The 21,510-nt window shown below is 38.3% G+C and overlaps 1 long non-coding RNA gene across 1 annotated transcript; it reads left to right on the forward strand.

Moving 5' to 3' along the window:
• Window positions 1–13,320: 13,320 nt before the first annotated feature.
• LOC136366320 (uncharacterized) lies at window positions 13,321–21,226 on the forward strand. Its single transcript, XR_010744508.1, has 3 exons — window positions 13,321–13,433; window positions 18,852–18,976; window positions 21,063–21,226. It is a non-coding gene; the product is annotated as an uncharacterized lncRNA (long non-coding RNA).
• Window positions 21,227–21,510: the final 284 nt, after the last annotated feature.

Here is a 21,510-nt window from a genome sequence, read left to right on the forward strand (position 1 = left end):
TTTATGGCCTGTCGTTGGTAGTGTCACCATAAGAGCCATGATAGGAAAAACAGCTGTGTGGAAGATCACTTTTAGTCATTGCATGCCTGATGCTATGGGCATTATTTACAGTGTAAACAATCTGAAATAGATTCAATACCTTAACTCTAGTACATAATTTCAAAAGTTACTGTAGTATTAACATTACTGTATAATTCCTGGTGGACTTGGTGAGTAGTATCAGAAACTTAGAAGTCATGGACACTTTTTAAAATATTGCAACTGATGAGTTATGTTTGGTGCCTGTTAGATTAAAAATACAGCCACAGACCTTCAGCTGTGCTGTAGAAGGGAACATGATGTAGTTAAATCTGAGGGAACCATTTAGCAGAGCAGGTTTTTTTACATGCCTTGTTCTCTTCTGCCACCATGTGGCGTTTCCATTTTAAAAAGTTAGGCTGAATTTTTGACTCCGGAAGTCACTGAAACAAGCAGTGAAGTACTTTGTTCATTATTTCAGTTGTGAACCATGTTTAAGGTTCGGATCATTGAGACAGAAATGTTCACAAAACCCCACAATAATATATTAAGCATTTGACTTCATTTCTGAGTGATCTAGTTCATCTCTTTCTTGTTCTTCAGGAGCCTAAGCCCACGTTGTTTCAAATATTGCATAAATTAGGCAAGCTGAGAATATTTGACAGAATGAGCTTGCCTCATGCCAGTTTATGAAAAGTCTGTGCTGGCAAAAGCTTCTCTCTCCCCACCAGTGAAACCATCAGTGAACATGTTGAGCTGGACCTTGACTTGAATTTGAGTAGCTCACATCTCCTGCCAGGTGTTTTATTGATGTCTAGCTTTTTGGTAGTTTGAGATTCTCTCAAAAAGTTTCAAAAAGACTTGATTTCTTTGTGGTTAAAATACACATGGTTCTTGCAGCCTTAAAGATATCCATGATAAGAAAATTGTGAAAGCTTTCCTTTAAGAAAATAATAGAAGTGTTAGCAGTAAAGCAGAAAACAGACTCAATAGATTTGGTTTCAAAGACCCCTTTTTTTATTGCAATATTTAATTTCTGTGTGTAATGCCTTGGTGTCTCTGAACAAGGCTTGGCTTAATCCTCTTACATTTGTCATGTTGGATAGCATTACACTAATTGATTAATCCTGCTTTTAAAACGATCAGAAGAAACTGATTTTGCTGAGGAACTTCTCATAGCACTTCTAGGAAGAAGACATCATGTATTAAAGGTTTCTAAGCAATAGCCATTTCCCTAAATATCCATTCTACCCCAAGACTTGCACTGTATATTACACTAAACTATTTTACATTACACACCTTATTTTGTTCTTTGACTAAAGAAAAATGAAAATTGAAGATTTTCTGTCCCTGGGTTCAATCCAGGCTCCTGTTTTTTTGTTTTGGGTAGATGAGGCTGGCTCAAGGATGAAGCCAAGGAATCAATCTGTATGTTGAGGTCAGGATCAGGTCCATTGGGAATAAGCATCATAAGAACCAGGCAGTGATGACCCAGCAGCACCACGCTGGTCAGTCAGGGTCATGTCAGGAAGTCAGTCCATATGTCAGGATCTGTGTCAACAAGGTACATGGCCAGGCACAGGCATGACCAGGGCAGAGCTCAAACAGGCACTCCAAAATGCAGGTCAAGCAGGGGGTGAAGTTCCAGGCCTGAATTTATAGGGACTCCCAGGCCTAAAGGCAGAGTCTGTAGAGTGGAGGGTCATTAACAGTAAAACAGTGCATCCAGGGACCCGATACATTTCCAGCAGCAATGGAAGCACAAAGAACAAGAACAGGAAAATGCATATTATTCAAGGAATAATGTCCATCAGCCATAATTGCCATTTTACATAATGGCTTAATTTAGGCAACTTTGTAAAAAGTTGGGGGGGGGTTCCTAGAAAAAACAATGTTGTTTTTACACTTTAACATTTCCAAGTATCTATTTTTTCACTTATACTTATATTCCTTTAGCATTACAAATGAAGAAGAATCATAAAAACTTCAGACTTCCTACAACCGACCCTTTTTCTTCCCTTGATTCTTCAAGTCTCATCGAAGTTTTTCGGTGTTTGATACACAAAAAGATACTTTGCTCACTCCAAGATACAGAAAATTACATCTTTTATCCACTGGAAATACATAGATATTCTATGAGCACAAGAGCTAGGAAAGCATACACTGTTCTGATCACAAAGATGTTATCACACTCTGCACTGAGAATTTCCCCTGCTGTGGGTCACTGAACTTTGTCTTGAGTTAACCAGACAATTAAATAGCCCAGTGTAAGTGTTGGATTTGCCATGTGATAGGATCTTTCATTTCATTTAGATAATACCACTGGTTGAATAAGTTAAATATTTAGCATCCTGAACACAAGAGCAATAAAATGCTTGGTATGTGTTTGAAAACATAGCTATGCATTTCCCAAGCACCATATTCATATTGCATTTGTTATAAAGTATCTGTTTCCTTGTTGCTATATGATTTAATTCAGGCAAATACTTTTAGGCACACTGATAATTTCACAAAGGGGTTGTGGTGTAATTTAATCCTTTAAATTACTGTATGTCCACAAGTACTGAAGTGTATCAAAACGAATGACTGTTTAAGAGCCCAGGGAGCATTTTGCTGTGTTTTTCACCTGTGGATGAGGGAGCTGTGGGAGGTGGGCAAACCTCTGCTCTAGGCTGATCTATGGCAGCTCCTCAGACATGCATTCCTCCTTGCAACAGGGGTCATAACACCCCTTTGTGTGCTTCAGCTGCTCTTCGAGTTGCTTAGTTCCTAAGTGTGGACGTCAGCTTGGGAACACCCGTTCTGAAGGAGCTGCCCCAGCCAGACAGAACTGCCCTTGTGGCTTCAGCCCGGGCCAGACATCCCAGGACAGCAGTTCCATGGCAGGTGAGCTCATTGCCAGCTCTTGTCAGCGTGTCAGAGTAACACAGTGAGACAACAGCGAATAAATGCCCCTCCAAATTCCCTCCCTGCCATTGCTTTTGTGGGCCAAGGAAATCCCTTCTCATTTCCTACATGTATAGGCAAAAATAAACTCGGAGTGTGGCATTGCTAAGCTGGGGAAGTGAAGTTTCCTACTTTCAGAAAAGTGTAAGCATATTTCACCTTTGCTGCTTGAGGAAAAACCCCTTCCTTTTCTCTCTGCTTGTTGCCCTTTCCATCCACAAAACAGCTCACCATCACCCCCGTTAAAGGAGAAGTGTGATGTATCTCTGATCACTGGAAAGGCTGTAGTGTGATGCTGAAATGTGCCTTAGATCAGTACTTTGCTGTAAAGTGAACAAACAACCAAAACAAACCACCCACAGGAAACCCAATTTCATTGTCTGATCAGAAGATAAGGATAAGCTGCCTTAAGCTAGCAACTTCCTATATTTTGATTAATATTATAGTGTATTCAATTCTTCAAAGACCAGTATTAAATAAACAGTAATAAATAAAAAAAATCCAATGGCAGAAAAACCCGAAGGATTTATCTCCTTTCTATACATGATGAACTAATTATCTCTGAAATCTGTTGTTTAAACTCTAACTCTGGATATGTAATTAATGATTAGATGATAGCAAATAAGTAATACAGCATTGGTTTTTGTATATTATTATTTAAGGGAGAAGAATTTTAATCTGTACAAAAAAAAGTTCAGGAAATGAAAAATTGCTTTTTTGCAATGGTTTAAAGAATTGGTAGGACTCCATTCAGTCCACAAGAAATTAGAGGAAGCTTTAGTAAGAAAGGCAGTAAAAGTAAGAAATATTTCTCTACCGAATTTGAAACTGGCCTATGGAAACCAGAGCTGCAGGTGTTCGTGGGAATAAGTGGTGTTGCGGGAATTTTAAAACTGTAACTTTATGAAGAGTTACCCAAGCCAAGGCAATGATACCAAGTAACCCAATCTACTGCCTCAGGGCATGAGTGGGGGTCAGGAGGGCACTCCTTTAATGCCCCCACATCACCTGCTTCTCAAAGAAGAGTTTTGTTTGTGTTTCTTTCTGAGTAGGATTCACATTCATAGCAACTTCGGATGGTTGTTGATACTGGGCAAGGAGTGCAGTTTTGTATTTAATATAAAACCTTCCTGTAGAAATTTGAAAGAATGGATTAGAGGGGATGCCTTGACGACTTGATTGCCAGCAATCCCCTCTGCACAGCTCAGAGAGGCCGTGTGTGGCTCCAGCTGTGCTGTTACTGCTCCTGGTTTGCCATCAGGAAAACAGAAGGTGAAGGGAAATACCCAAGGCTACACAGTAAATGCCATTGTAAGAGTGAGATAACTGTAATAATATATTACCATAGTTAAGTCTAACAAAATTATCATCACATGCCACAGGTGGGCAAAACTCTTCCAAATATTATTATCAAAACACTTCGATTTTTTATTTATTTGATATAAATTCTATAGGAATTTACACTAGTTAGACAGGTATGTAGATAGACCTCTTCAGGAAGGTAGACTTCTCAAACTAGTATGGAATTTAACTTAGTAGAGTTTTCCAAGTAGCTTCCTGAGTTGAGAATGAGGCGAAATAGTAACAGAGAAGGTTACACTAAAATAATACATTAAGGTTTAAAAATTAACATTTTCTCAGGGTACAGTTGGAATGACTGAAGTATATATTAAAGCTATAAATAATTGCCTTTATAGGCAAAGTTGCCTCCAACTTAATTAAAGTAAAATTTTATATTTTGTTTGCAAAATTCTCTGAAATTTTAAGGAAAAACAAGGAATATGTCGTCACAAAGCAATCTGACACAGCAATTTCAATCTGGAAAAATCGTTTTGCAGAAACTAAAAAATAATAGTTTTCAGGGTGAAACCCTATGGTTTAGGTATTTGATTCCATATGTCTCAGAGGTCAGACTGGAATCCCAGATTATTCCTTACACTTACAGGGAAGATCACAAATAGTTGGTTTATGTTCATCATGAGTAATCCCTTTCTTTTAGAAATGAAACCAGAGACTACTGTAAGATGGCTTAGAAGCATAGAAATGTCTTTTTAGAATCTTTAACATTCTTAAGACCCTTGTTGTATTTTCTGGTATGCCGTGTCATGATTTGTGATTTTAACATTTGACTTCTAAAATAAGGTTTTAAGATTATTGTGTATTTTCCATGTAGATGTAATGAGCACAGTAGCAGAGAATAGAATTTTTGTATGTTAGTTTAATTTTGGGCAAATCATAATTCAGAGAAGCCAAACAAGGTGAGGGCTGCACCCATACATTCATTGAAAATGGATTTCCTTGGCAGTCTACAACATATTTACCTCAGGTACTGCCTTAGTTTCGGGTATTTACCATGGATGGCTTTCTTCAGGAGTTTAAGCATCGTGTCCAACTCGGGCTGCCCGTCATCCGTCGCGTTCAGGAAACACGGTCCCATGGGAGCGCAGCTGTGCCGATGTGCTGCTGCACCCTCCACTCCTCACCCTGGTACTCGGCACTCCGGGCTGGGCGGGTGCTCCACTGAGCTTTACTTCTATGTAACACACCTACCCCAGTGCCTCTGGCATTCGTGTGTTTTAGAACCTGCAATATTTACATATCCATCAGAACACAGAGGAATACGACACCTATTCAGAAAAGGTTTGATGAGCTAACAAATTATCGTTTTACCTTCTGCTCAAGCAACATGAGGAGCTATTCAGCACAGGAACGGTTTGTGTTTGTGTACACACATCTATGTGCAGGGACAGACCCTGGGGGACATAGGGAGACATTGGTGTACAGAAGGTGTCATATTTTCACAGTATAAACAGATTGCTGTACTATAGTCAATCAAAATTTTTTTATATAAAAGCAAAGATAATTCCTAATGGTGCAAGGAGTTTGTTCCTGCAAAACTGTTGCACGCATTATTTCCCCTTATTGACTTTAATATGACCACTCCCAAGCTTAAAATTAAGTAAGTACTGAATGCTTAGATTTTCAAAGGAACCAAAGTATAAAAAATTGCCCCAAAAGAGAGCTAGTTTCAAGGGTTTGGTTTTTTTTTTTCTTTTGGAAGGTTTTCCCAAAGTGTATTTACTCTTCATGATGAGATTTCTGATCCACAAGTTTCTTTAAGTATGTAGGCATGTGCACGTGTGGTTGAAATATGAGATCTGCTATCTGAAAATACTGGAAGGTTGTACCTCCCAGAAGAAAATAAAGTTGTATATTAAGAACAAAGGGCCCAGCACAGTCACGTAGCCTGAGTAACTATATATTGTACACAAATTCTGTTGGCTGACAAGGTACCATAAAGTGCAGTAAGAAGACATAACAAACCAGAGAAGGAACAGGTTGCAGAGCTTCTGCAGAGCATGTGATGTGCTGCGTGTTCACACCCTGGCTTGGTTTGTAGCAGTTTGTTTGTACATCTGTTCCTACAGGTAGTAGAATCCTTGTCTCACCTTCTGTTTAAACTTCGTTTAATAGTGGCAAGCAGCCTGGCTATTAAAAATAGGAAAAAGTTGTAAATTCGCTAGATTTAATCTGAATACCATACAAAGCCTTCCTGACTAAGGTATATTGAAGTATATTTAAGGTATATTAAAGAATCAGGGATTTCTAAATAAATAACCAAAGGCTCTAAAAAAAAGAAAACAGAGAACACCATTGAGAAATCAAAATTTGAAAATGCAGATTGACATCTATTTGAATACTGTAAGGCTTTGAGGCTAAAAATAAAACCCAACAAGCATAATGAGATTTGCAATAAAATTAAGGAGTGTGTAAATCTAATACTAGCTTCCTCTTGTGTCATGCTTTCAGTACTATAATAAAAGTCAGTGCTGTGGAACAGCACAGGGGAGTTTGGCAGTGGAGGATATTCCTAATTCAGCTTTGACAAATTTTTGGCAGATGATTTGGTTAAAATGAACAAGAAAGTTAAGGATGTAAAGACACAGGTTCAAGAACAGTAATAACACCTCCTGTGTGTGCATGAGAGATGGCAGTGGCACAATTCCTCCATCTAACTGAAGGTATTTAACTAAGTGCTTAAGTTATGGAACTGGCTGAGTTCAGCTAAAAGCTAATTGTTGCCAGAAAGCACTTACCTTTTCTCTCTGCCCTTCTCCTGCAACCCACTCTGCTCTTGGCTATGTGATCCCCCTGCTGGCCTTGAGCCACCTCTGGAGCTCATCTGGCTGCAGGTTGTTCAACCTGATAAAAGAACAGAAGTTACCTTTTCCCACCTTCCAAAGTGTACATTTTTTGCCAAGTTAGTGAGTTTTGTTGCTTGACCTTGAAATGAATCAGATTAACTTCAGAGGCAACACAAGAAAGATGTAGGAGAAAAGAAAGGAGCTGGAAAGGTGGGGACAGGACTCAGTGTCCTCCCTCCAAGAACAGTTGATTTGGCTCAGCCACTTGTCACTCTGTGGACTCCCTATTTAACCTGGAGAGAGAAGTAAGTTGTTCCTGAAGTAGTTTAGGGGAAGGTCTTATTTGTCTATCAACTATACTTAAAAATAAGGAGAATACTTTCCCAATTATTTTCTTAAACTAAAAGTGTAACTTTATGTGGTATGCCCTGCTTCATTTCCTTAGTCTAAATTCAACATTCACAGCAAGCTGGAAAATATTCTGTGGCTTTCAATTACTTTTTTCCATTGTTAATCTTTTCTGTTTGGCACCTCTCTCTCAGTTTTGTTTGTCCTTTGTTTACATTTCCAGGTGCGGGATTTAAGAAAAAAATTAACTTTCACTGAATGCTTAATTTGATGTTTTCTTTCAGTGGATGATTTTATTTATAATTCTTCCCATTCCATCATTTGCATTAACAAAATATCTTTTGTTCTCCAGTCTTCTTCTAGCTACAGAATCATGTTTGCATTCTTCTGTATTTGTTTCAGCTGCATCTGCTTGAATTTTCTTCTTTGAAGGCTGTTTGCTATTGGACAACATAGCTGTCTTTACAATTGCTTGCCTTCAGTATAACATTTTATTTGGGGTATTTTTCCAACTACATGTATTTTTCTATTTCAGGTTTTTTTTTCCCCAGAAAACAAAACCAAACAAACCACAGGTGGTTGCAAAGGAGCAAGACTTCACTAGCAAATAGGAAAAAAGCCTCAGGAAAAGTAAGAGACAACAATCTTTATCACATCAAAATTGTTCACTCATTTGTTTAAGCCCTGTCAAATAGGCTGAGTCAGAGATTTGACTTTTCCTGGTGTTATGGATCTAGCCAAATATTTGTTTCAGAAGGTGCTTCTATAACCCAAGGAATTTGACTCTCTCCAGTTCTATAGCATCTCAGAGATCTGTAGCTGCACAAGCAGGAGAATCCCTCACAGAAGCAGTGTCCTCCTGCCCACAGGTGACACGGGTGCCTTGGAACAGATGTGGGGGATAAGTGCTGGGACCAGAGGCTGGAGGGACCCTGGGACTGTGACTGAGAGGTGGGAAGAAAAGGGAAGCTGTGGCACTGCCCAGCAGAGGTATGCAGGGCTGGCTGTGGGAGAATTTGGTTTTGGAAGCAGTTGTGGAAATCTCATTTTAGTGCATGAAGCTTGATGGGTCTGAAGATTACTTACAGGTTTTTCTATACCTGGGTTGCCTATCAGATAAGCGTTCTCTCTGATTTTACAGACAGAAAGTGCAGTAGCTTAAGTAACCTCTGTACAATTTATTGGAAACACAGGAGGTAATTCGAAAAATGAGTCAAGACTTTCTGATTTCATGGCAATTCTGTCCACCTTATATTGTCTTTCTCAGATGTTTTTGATGTACTTGTTCTTTTTCTCTTTGTATCTATCTCCTGACAGTTGTAACATCCATATTACATTGAAATTCATACTGAGTTTAAAACATTTTTTCTCCTACATTCTCCTACATATTTTGTCCCTTTCCCTTTGTTTCTTAGCTACATCTTTCAGTCATTCAAGTCCCTTCTTTGAGAGGTTTTACATCACTTTTGTCATATTGATGCATAAGGAAGGAAAATCCCCATATCGAGTATTGGAAGAAAGATGCATTTGAGATTCTGTAGCAGTGAGGCATAACACAAGTCCTGCTAATCCTGTGTCTTGCAAAACTATCCCCTGAATTTTCCTTCTGTCATAACTTCAACTTGTGAATGAAAACAGCCTCACATGGCAATAGCAAACAGAGGCTACACCATGAGCGATCTGATTATTCTGTTCAGTGTTTTGTATGTCTGTTTTCTCGACTCATCTTCATAAATGCATGAAATCGTGCATGAATTGAACAGTCTTTCTTAACACATAATGAATTTATTTTGTGACTGAATTGTCCTTTAACACTGTGAGGGCTAGTACTGCAGTAATGAAGTTTATTTTTAAACTATCTCTTAGCCCTTGCTGAGTAGACCAGAAATTTCAATGTTTCACTGCTGCTAGGAACAGCCCTTTTTTCTCTGTGTGGGTGTGTGTCTATGCACAGAAAATACATTAGAAATCAGGGATAAACTGAGTTTCTGCTTATAAATTTCAGGGACTCATTATTTTCTTTCTTACATAATATATTATAGAATCAGGTCAGTTTATTGTGGTGAAACTTATTTGATCTGATGGAGTTTGGTCTATTACATTTCCTTTCCTGTTTTACGGGTGATTGAGTTTTTCCCTTGGGATATGGAATGAAGATTGAAGTGAAAGAGCAAAGTTTAGTCCTTCAAGTCCTTTGCCAAAGTAAGGTAAATCTAAATTTTACTATATCCTACTAACAGCTTTAAGGAAAAAAAAAAAAAAAAAAAAAAAAAAAAAAAAAAAAAAAAAAAAAAAAAAAAAAAACCACACAACCCCTTTGCTTCTAAATACAGTTAAAAAATTTAAAAGTATGAACTGAGCACAGTGCTACCTGAGTATAAATGTTGATTAGGCAGCTTTACTCCTGGCATGTGGAAATTACTTAATACTACCACAGTATCAAACAGAAGAGACACAGCAATAGTCAGCTTTCTGTCTCATTATCTTCAAACAATGCATTGAGGTCTGTTTTAGCCATATTGCAATAGCTGCAGCAGCTAATTTAGTGGAAGAAATGATAAACAATACAGAGAAAGAAGTCCAGTTATTTGCATACTTAGTAGACTTCCTGAAGCTGGAAGTAAACAGTGTTTATGGTATCAAAATTCCCTGCATGCAGCCTTCCTCTCCACCATAGCTGGCAGTTTACAGTAAACATCAGAGTATAAACATGTCTTGAGGTTGGTAGGTTAAAAATGAATTAATTTGAGCAGGGTTTTCGAGATTTAAAGGATAGTGTGAAAGACAGGTTTGGCCATAAAAATAAACAGGCAGAAAAAACTGGCATCTAGCTGGGAGTATTGGATGACAGATGAAAATGACTGTGGAGGACCAACCTCACTGAGATCTGTAAATGTAAGGATGAGATGGGGGTAAAAATGAAAGATGATAACAGAACTTCTGACTGATTTTAACAGCAATTCTGAAAATTTAATTTTAAATGTATGTTTATAGATTGTTTTGTACTATTCTGATTCCTTTTGGTAGTGTCCTCATCACTGACAAAGCAAGACCTGATTGTGCACAGCCACTCCACAGAAATCTTTAAGAAATCAGGATTTTGGGCCGTGGGTGCAGTTTTTTCTCTCAGTAACAAGGACCAGTTACAAAGTTTGCTGACTTTGTACCTTTATCTGCTTGCTTGGTCCTTGGTAATAGTCCATCTGCTCAGCAGATACGAGAAATTTTCTGTTTTCAAAATAACTCTTTTTCTTTGGGTTAACTTAACCTTTAATATCTTAAGAAAAACGGTGATTTTTAACACTGATCAGTTACTTAGTGTGTTTCATTTGCAGGTCCACAAGCTGTTGTGTGAACCATTGTAACAAAGCCCAAAATGGGGAGAGGGAACTCCCTAAACAGACTTAGCTACAGAAAACACAAATTAGCAAGACAATCCCTTCCTTCAAGTATTTGAAACGTACATTTTTGGTTTTCACAGTTTTTGAGTGTAGAAATGTGCTTTATTGTTTCTGTGAAGCCACTAGAGAGCAGCATGTATTTCAGGAGTGTTCAGTCAGAAATGTAACTGAAATATTGAGATCAAGATGATCAATCAGGTAACTACATATAAAGAAGCAGAACTGTGGCTCTGCTTGTCTAATTTTTTTACAGATATCTTCTTGGCATTTTTCTTGGTATATTTGCAAATAGACAGTACACATTTTCAGATTATTTCTTTTCACTGGCCTCTAAAATGATATCTATTCCATTCAGAAGTTTAAGTAAGTGCTTCATCATCATCACAAAGAATAGTCCACCACTTTGAAGGGCAGGAAGTGTAAGAACAAATCATTGCTAGCAACAAAGTCTCTCTAACTGTAACTAGCCTGTTTTAAACTGTGAAGTTGATTAGAATCCAATGTGTCACTAAAATTTTTTATAAATATCGCTCACACTTCAGTTTTCTTGATGAAAAACATATCTGTCTGAACTGGCCCTTTGATTTTCAGCATCAGCAGAGAGATGAAGCTTAAAGGATGTGGAAGTAAAATCCATTTTGAAAGGAAAAAAACCAAACAAAAAGAAACCCAAAACAAAACAAAAACCCACAAAAACAACAACAACAAAACCCACCCAGGCTGTACTGGGTTTCAGAAACTCAAAAAATGAGTTTTTTTCTTTTAGGGGCTCACAGTATCTTTAGTAGAAGTGTAAAATCTTGCAAATTTGGCTTCCCAGTTTGAGAGTATCCATTCAGTCCATTGTTTTGATCTGCGGGAAACGTGCCTCAGAGTAATAGGAAACCTTAATCTTTGTGCCAGTGGGCTCACAGGCTTTGCCGTGAATGTGACTGGGCATACCAAGCATATTTGCATGCTGACAGGTGGGGCAGCTGCGCTCCCCTCGGGGCAGGGTTGGTGGATCTCAGTTGTAGTGAAAACATGCCCGTTGCACTGAGGAATTAATTACTGGTGGGAAGAGCTTCAACAGTAGTTTTAGGATGCAAATGCAGAGAAACAGCTGAAAAAATCTTATCTCAGGATCCTAATCAGGCTGAAAAAAAGTGGTTGGAGCTTTTTGGAGTTTAAAGTTTTAGGTTGTCAGAGGAATTATAAAATAGATACTTCAAATATAGCTTTTGTTCTTTGCTGTGATGATCACTAGTTTTTACAAGTGAACTAACACATAGGCTGCTGAATGAATCTCCCTTTTTTTGATATTCAGTGGAAAAAAATAATACTAGAAGTTGGAAAAAAATCTTTACTATCAGTCTATCATCACAAAATAGTCAGATATGAGTTTGTAAATTTCTGTGTAAGCTTGAAGTTCTTTACATTACATTTTCAAGCTAACAGTATATTAGAGCACCAAGTTTATGTATTTAAATATAAACAGTGGTAACAATTACAAAGCCTTTATAATTAATGTTATAATTATAAACAATGAAAAATTTAAAATTCTTTGTCATTAATTTAATATTTAATTTTTTTATGATTTATATATTTTCAGTCTTTCATATGCCGGACATTTTTATATTATATTAAAGGTGCTGTATAAAGTTTTTGACTCGGTTTTTTGCAAGGCACTAATTGAGATCACCACCTTCCCCAGATGATTATTTCCCTGGGGTCAGGTGCAGGACTCTCAGGGCTCTGGTGAGTCCGGGGCAGCTCCGGAGCAGTTTCAGGTGAGCAGGATGATCTCAGCACAGTGGTAGCTCCATCCTTCCATCCCCTGCCGTCCTCTCCCCATCCATCACAGCCTCTCGCTGAACCAAACCCTGGAGCTGGAGCTGCCCCACACTGCTGCTGCCCAAGGACCTCCTCTTTTAGGAATGAAGATTTTATCAGCCTAAGCAGGAATCCCTTAGTAATAGGAGGTTTTATTCCAATTATTGGTTTCTAATAAAGATTTTTCATTGCCAGAAGAATTTCTCTGGAGATGGCTAAAGAAAGGTCCAACAGTTTTCTCAGTGTTCTGGGTAAGATGGCAATTTCAGAGCATTTCTCTGAGTGCAAGGTGTGAGCAGGTAGCTGCTGCCTGTGCAGCACACACAGTTCCAGCCTTGGGTGGCTCCTTGGGGCACCACTAGAGGCTGCTCAATAAACACAGCCCCACCTCCGCCTCTTGAGGAGAGTGGATGAGATCATGTGTACGACTGCGGGAAAGCATTCCCAGAGCACTTGCCTAAAAGACAGCGTGTTCTTCCTGGATGGGTTAGGGGGGAGACATAAGAATAGAAATTTTAAAAAAACTTTTTTTTTTTTTTTTTCTGATTTTTGGGTCATTTAATTTGCTGGTAGAATCTGTTAACGCTTGAAGACATGATCTTGCTAATTGATGGTATTTGCTATTACACAGAGGTCATCAAACACATTCTGTTTGATGAAACTGAGGGGTGGAAAAAAAGAAAACTTGCACACAGGAACAAGTTAGAACTCCAGCAAAAATATCCTACCCTAAAGAATAACTGCTGGGGAAAAAAAGGGGTGTGTGTGTGTGTGTGTGTGTGTGTGTGTGTGTGTATACTTCCGTAATTTACATCTGAAATATGTATGTACCAATAAATACATACTCATGTTGTTGAGGAAAGATTTTGTAACAAACCTGTTCTCTTGTTTCCATCATCCACTTGAGTTTCTTGTTTAGTTCCGACGAGAAAGAGAAACTTTCTGCCGACTGGAACTGCTGTCTTCTCAACAGCTCGACCAACGCAATGCTTCCTTGTGATCTTTGGTAAGGTCACACAGGAAATTTCTATAAGTATGATATTAAACCCTGAACCAAACATCATCTAGGATCTGCCCAGATAAGAACAAAAACGACACAGGCGACACGAATTCTAACAATCAGAAAGCACCACATCACAGAAATGAATTACATGTACTGGAATTCTAGAGACAGACTCAAAGGAACAAGAGGTGAGAAAACATCACAGGCAAATGTGAGTCTAGAATGACCTCTCAAAGTGGAGCTCACCAAGTGCGGGCACTGTGGTCAGTAAATTTAGTAATGTGGAGCTGAAGGATCAGTAGTCAGAAGGTTACTTGTAGCTCAGTGCTGATTCATCTCGGGTGTTAAATGTTGCATTAGTTAAGCAACAATTGAGAAAGAAGCTGTTTCTCGGAGATTAAGAGTTGATGGGGAAGACTCGATGGCCTGAGGCTGCTTTTGTTCTTAAAGCTGGGGATGGGGAGGAAAAATGCTGCATGGTATTTATTCATGAGCAAAGCGGGTTAACAAACGGGGACAGGGTGTTTATAAAATGACTATTCCAGCCATCAGATTGGAGGCTTTTCTTGAAAACATCAACCACTTTCTAGCTGACTGAAGTTATACTTAAAAAAAGGAACTGTTTGAAAGGCTATAGATACATGTGCAGAACTATCTGAAAGGAACACTCAAAATACATATGGTTGTGCATCTGATACCTTGAAAAGATCTGCCCTTCACACCATCAGGTTTTTGTGATATTCTGGGAAACAAACACTGACATTCTTGTTCAAGATCAATTTCTGTCTCAGGCATTGATGATATAAAAATTTAAGGACAGTGCTGTACTATTATTTTTTTCTCAGCTCTTTCTTTCTTTTGTGCTCTAGCTGTCACTCTCTAAAGATTGGCAAATGTAAAATTCTAACCACCCAGAGGCTGAAGTACTTGCTGTGGATATTTCAAAGTACTGCTAAGTAGCTATGAGTTCATGACCCATTAACTGATTAAGAATTTGGCTGCTTGCTGTCACTTTATTGTTTTGTCTTTCTGTGCCTGCATTACTGTCCTGTCTTTAGATCAATATGGTCTGTACTAAACTGACTAAAATGTATGCCACAGCACTTCAGCCAAGGAATTTCCTTAAGGAAGTCTGTGATTACATTACTGTCACACTAAAGTATTTGTTTGAAGGACCCTGTGATGGCATGATATCATTGTGGTTCCTCTTCACAGAAGGACTTGTGAAAGTAGCTTATAGTTAAAATGGCATTTCTGGTCCCAGCCAACTCTCAAAAAGACAAAAGTTGTGAAACTGTGACTTAGTTTAGCTAAAGAATAGTCAGGGAGTTAAGGCTTCTAAAAATTTCCCCCAAAATTTACTTGCCAGAACAAGTTTTAAACTCGTGGCTAAAAACACAAAATCATCTTTTTACATTTTGTCAGTAATGAAAGGGAGGCTGCATCATAGCTTTGGCCAGTCTGATGGTTTGCTAAAGGAGACTCTTTTTCCTCCCTCCTGACTGTGGCCCCTCTGTTTACGTAGGCTCTGGCAGTAACAGGACTAAGCCTGGTTGGTAATCAAAAAGGGTTTAACTGGTGAATTAACGAGTGGTTTTGGTTCAGCCAGAGTCTGACCACAGCTACAGCAGATGGGATACATGAAGCTGGGAAAAAGAAGTGTGGGGAAACAACAAGGCTTCCCACTTCTGGCAATGCCAAGCTGCTGAACCAGCTTAGCTGTAGTATTTAACTTCAAAAGTTGTGTTCAGAAGCTTTACCTGAAAAGATATGTGTAAAATTTCAGATTTTTCTGAACAGAGTTTAAGTTCAGAATTCAACTCAAATTTGCAGGTGGTCATGTGAACCTGTTGTCTGATAACTATTCAAACCATTTAAGTTTTAGACTTAGGTATTATCTCAATATTAAAGTTTTAGGAATTTCCCTTGGTTCTATGATGCAATGAGATGAAACACAAGGATATTTAAGCACCTTCAGCCAGTTTTGCAGTCATCTTATCATGCCCACTAAGAGGAAAAGGGGCAGAGCAGTGCATCAGTTCACTATGAATTTAGCAGTTTGATAAATGCTAGTCCAGCATTCTCTCAGCAGTGCTCCTGAGACTATTGAATATCATGTTGTCACACATGACCTGCTGATCTATACCGGGTCTGGAAACATTTTCCTTTCTCTGAGGCTGACTAGGTCTTTGCCAGGCCAGATATTCAAACATACATCTGTGTTAACTAGTTACAAGTCACACAAAATAAGAAAAATTGTTAGCTTTAGGCCACATGAGAGCTGAATTGTGCTTTCCTTCTGGATCATAGCTTGACTACATGATCTACATAACAGAAAATGCTCAAGGAGAGGATGCTCTATTACTCAGCTGTGAGAGTTAAAAGTAATGATGTAAGCTACACTGAAAAAATAAATGGACATTTGCATTTAACATACAGGATGTAGTGTTTTTATTAACAGATACTGCTACTGCTGAATGTTCTTATGGACTGTAGATTTTCCTCTATTTTTGGGGTGGGGTTTTTTTTTGAGCTGTAGTTCATGTAAAATACTCAGATTTTTTTCTTTTCTAACGAATTAAAATACTCTTTTGTTCCGCCTGCCCGTTCCACAAACTGTACAGTGGTGCAGGAGTATGTTTGTCCCCTTGCCTTGGGTTTATTATGCAGTCACTGCCCAAGAACATTTTCAATGATGACCTAGTTCTGGGTGGGCTATAAAGAAAAATGCCTGTTTAAAAAGGGAAAGGGAAAGGGGAAGAATATTCCAGGGCTCTTTGAGGCTTTCGTCTATCACCTCTATATTATGAAACTCTTGTATCAGATTCCCACATGTCATTATTATATGTATATAAACATACATATTTTATACTTAAAATTGGATGAGTTTATTATCCTGTGGTTTTCTTTGTAGTGCAAAAGAAGTGTGAGACTTATTACTGTTTGAACATGCCTACTGTAAGTTTCAGATACATCTATTTGTTTTGATATTCCTCTCCAGGGTAAAAAATTCAAGTTGGCCCAGAGAACACACAAATCTTGAGGGAAAGGGAAAAGTCTAATCATTGAGTAAAATTTGACTGTCATCTTCCCAAGACATTAAGGAGAATTATGAGAATTAAGTTGAAGGAAGCAAAGAGAAAGAAAAGCAAAAGATTATCAACTCTGAACAGAGATTTCTTTTATAACACTTTGTAAAACAAACAAAAGCTAGACTCTCTTCACATGAACTTTGCCATGCAAGATTGACTTTGCAAGTCTGGAAGGCGTTAGGTCAGCACAGTGGTCTGGCCATAAACATAGTCAAGGTACAGCTTAATGTTACTTCTACTTCTTGAGCAACATACAAATTAGGATTTTTTTTTTAATGAGTACAGACAAAATTCCATATAAGATGTTGATTCAGTTGATAACACCATTTGATTTGAAGGTCAGGCAGTAACTGCAGATCACTGCTCTGGGACACTGTCTCACTCCCATCTTCTAGAGCATCTCATGTAAGAGGTTCAAAGTAACACAGCTGAATAGAAATGCAGCTCTCTAGAGCATATTTGACTGCATACCTGAGCAGTGTGTGGCCTTCCAGAGATAAATGGCACTTATGTTCCATCAGTATAATTCTACCCTTTAGCAGTGGGCAAAGGACACAGTTTTGGAAAGTTCAAAATTAAAAGACAAATACAACAAATGTCCTTAAGACCTGCAATCACTGCATAGCTCTCTGTGATGGAATAAAATGCACTTAAATATTGCAAAGGAATAGGTTAAATTCAATAGGACACTAGCAATGCGTTCTTTATTCAGAATGGATCCAGAGTCCAGGAAGTATAATATGGCTAACTGATATAAAAAGTAATGACAGTAAAGCTTTTAATGACAGTAAAGCTAAATTTCAGTAGGAATTCACTCATGTTCTACTCATGACTAGTAAATGAATTTTTATGAGTCATGTGGAGTCTTTTATTTGCTGATTTCTGTTGAGTCTGTTTAACAGGAAGCATTGTTGAACTTGAATGCAACAGGTTAGCTCTGTGTTGAATGCTGCCTTCACATCTGATACTTGTCATGTCCAAGTGAAACTTCTTGAGAAATTGTGCAAATGCTAAGAAATACCAAATCTTTTGCAGCAATGCAGTTTTTACATCACATTTGGAATTTTTTGCATGCCCTAGGAAAAATTCAGTCATGATCCAGCTTTGGACTAAAGCCTGATGCTGGACTTGGCTTGATTTACACAGAACTGGTTTGTGTGTTCTTTATCAGTGGTGGTATATCCTCATCCCTTCCCAAAAGCCTTGTTGAGAAGATGTCTTCTAAATTACAGCTAAAATATGATTCATGCTATTGTCAAGGGAGAGCAAATATCCTGAGTCCTGAATCCTCAAACACTCTTCTACCAGTCATGCCTTTTGTTATATCAAGGATATCAAACTCAGTCTATTGATGAACTATCAAAGTCTGTCATCTCAAATGGACTACAACTGTGGCCATGTGTTGGTGTGTGTGCACAGAGGAAAGAGTAATGGGGACAAAAAGAGAAGAGCTTCTACACCCCTCCTGTGCAGTACTTGTTATTCATAGCCAACATATGAAAAAAATGCACTGAGTCAAGCAGTCCAGAAGTAATCCTTGCTGTTCTGACATGAACTCCATTTTATTAGGTGTTTAAGGTGTAGCCTTATGCAGAGTATACGGCAACAGCATTATCCAGATGGAAAGCAATTATTAAGAGCTATACAATGAGCAGGAGTTGCATAGCTATAGTAACTTCAGAGTGAAGCTGCTTAAACATGAAGGCACTGCTGGGAGGGGTGGAGGAAAGGTGTCATAAAGCATCACTTATGTGAAAGGAGCACATTTCTCCTATGCAGTCATTCCTAAAAAAGGTCATATCTACTGCTGGTAGGAAAATGATAGAGTTACACTCAAATAAAATGTGAAATTAAGTATAAATGGCCTTATAGAAGATGTAAATTCCACACTACTGAGGCAGTTTTTCTTTGAAGTGTTGCTTCCTTTCACGGGGGATCAGGGGAGACATAATAACTGTGTTGTGAATGATATGTGAAATATGTATTCAATTAATACTTGTAATGCTATTGTGGGAAACCCGTGATCTCTACAGACATTTGATTATTCTGCACTGCTATGTACTCAGCTAATGTTCTGCATTTTCAGATACTTAAGAGAAAGGATAGAAAAATATGAACGAAAAGAAGATTAAAGAAGTCAGAAATGCTAAACAAGAACAGATCAAGTGTATGCCTTTGGCCCAAACTTGAAAACTCTGAGAGAACAGAAAGGTGAGGAATGAAAATGAATATGTGATAAAGGAGCTATATATATGTGCATGTAGATATACATCCATATTTGTCTGTAATGTGGGATCATGTGTTTTGATGCGCTTGCTATCCAAATGTTAATGTTGCCTTGTTTGAAAGATGTATTTTTATTTAGGAGATAGATTAGGAAACTGAACTTTCATATTTTAATTCTTTCTCTAAAGGGCCAAAGAAACAAATAGATCCCTGAACTCAGATTTCTTTCATGTATAAACAATGCTCTCGAAATTACTGGGTTTCATTTCAGTCAAGGACAGTAGATGAAATAAACTCCCCAGTGTTTCATGCCTATACTAATTTTTCTTGATACAACATCTAGATACATAGATTTTCTTGTTTCATATTAAAAATAAAGGTAGCAAATGTGGTTTGATGAGTTTAAGAGCATTTCAGTGGCTGTCCTTTCCCTCCGTATTCCTAAACCATTTTACAAACCATCATGCCCAATGCCAAACCAAGTTCCCTGTTGAAATGTGACAAATGTTTTTTGTTGTCTAGCCTTGATTGTGTTGTGGAGAGGCATACAAAGACTGAAGAGAGCACATTTCATATTAAATAGCAGCATTTGACAACGAATATTTGTTGCCAAGAGCAAGGAACTGTGGGCCTGGTTTGCAGAACTGTTGGCTTAATAATCCCTTTTCCTGAAAGGAACTTCACAATTTTTGTCAGTTGTCATACACTATTTTTTTTTTCAGCTGAGACACTGTAATCCTGCCTGCTTAATCCCATATTACCAGTCCCTTAGGATTTTTCTAAGGAAGGGGTGTTTTCTGTTCTACATATGAGAAAAAACCTTAAGCCTCTCTGATGCAGCATGTTGTCCACACAACAATGAAGACGTTACTGTATGACTCTGAATAAGGGTTGGTCTGGGTTTGTCAATCCCTTTGAGCCTGGTCTTGAATAAGGCAAATAATCCCAGTCAGTCAGTGGGTATTGCTTCACATGAAACCCTTGCAGAGCTGTGGAACCCATTCCTCCACTCCACTGCCCAGGCTGTTTGCCTACTGGGACTTTGGTTGCTACTATAGATAAACTGTGCAAATAAATGAAACTGGCTGGTACTTTACACCCACTAGTTTCGTTTCATGATGTGTATGCTCACAACCTCCTTCTCTGCACCCCAGTAATATATTGGGACTATTATGGAGATATGCTGTTCCTTTGAAGCAATGAAGCTGCATCCTCAAATGCATTGTCTGCTCCCTGTAGTGCTTTTAGGCCTGTACAACAAGTTCTAAGTCTTCAAGTGGGAATCCTTTCCCATTGCATTTCAGTCTGCATCATTCTAATGTGCACTGCAGATTTCATTCTCAGGAAAAAAAAGAAAAAAAAAAAAAAAAAAAAAAAAAAAAAAGCAATAAAGTAACTGATTCCAAATTTTTAATTTTCTATTGTTGCCTGTATCTTCCTTTGTATAGAAATCCTTAAGGAAACTTGCACTAAGATGCTGTTGATTTTCTGTCCTTTCTTAGAAATGCTGAGAATACAAAATACTTTCATACCCATGAACCAGAGGATTCTGATTAAGTTCCCACAGAATACAATTACTCACACCTACTCCACCCCGCTTCTGTGCCAGTAACCGTATCTTATTAATCATCCCTACCATCCACCCAGCCTTAGAAGCTCCTATCATTTGTAACGTGTCATGGAAACTGGAAGAAGTTTTTAGTGGGAACGTAAAAGTCCCATTTGCAGTGTACAGTGACAATAAAACAAAAGACAGTTTTATACTCTGCATTAGAGGGAAGGGTAAAGAGGGGAATCTATGAAACTGTGGGACACATTTATCTGTAAGAAGGTTTCTGATATGAATGTTCTATGTGCTGTAGGCGTTTTTAGGCAGCTTAAGTTTCAGCAATGAGTTCTGTGCTTAAATTTGTTTTATAGTACTGAATGTGTGTGTGTTGAACAGTTGTTTCTTTAAGTAAACTATGTTAAAAACCCCAAACAAACAGCAAACACAACTTCCTGAGATTAATGCAAATACTGAGCATCAACAGGGCTGACAAATCCTTCTATATAATAATTTAAATTACAGATGAAGCAGAAAAATGAGGATGCAAGTGATCTAGCAATTACACCACGGTGCTGCCTCAGAGCACTCAGAGAGGGTTGTTTACATATACTACAAATAATGAACCCTTACCCTGTGTGCTGGAGCTACCAGTCAGCCTGGAGCATCTGTACCAGCCCAGAGGGATTTCACAGCAACGCGCCAATTCATTCTCTTCTAGTCACAAAGCAGCCACCAATGGAAGCTCCGGATTCAAACAGATGAAAGGGTAAGAAACATATTATCAGCATCCCAAACACTGAATTCTTTTGAGAAATACGTCTTAGGGTAAACACTTCCTCAAGACCTTGTGTGAACTATTTAACAAGAGCACAAAGACAGGTGGCTTTGCCAGCTAGGCAAGATCTGTAGATGTAGATGTTTATGGTTTTTTTAACCTCCAATTATGTCTCCGGAGTAGAGGAGGCTGCTT

This window comes from Sylvia atricapilla, chromosome 12 (assembly GCF_009819655.1).
Source record: "Sylvia atricapilla isolate bSylAtr1 chromosome 12, bSylAtr1.pri, whole genome shotgun sequence".
Taxonomy (NCBI): domain Eukaryota; kingdom Metazoa; phylum Chordata; class Aves; order Passeriformes; family Sylviidae; genus Sylvia; species Sylvia atricapilla.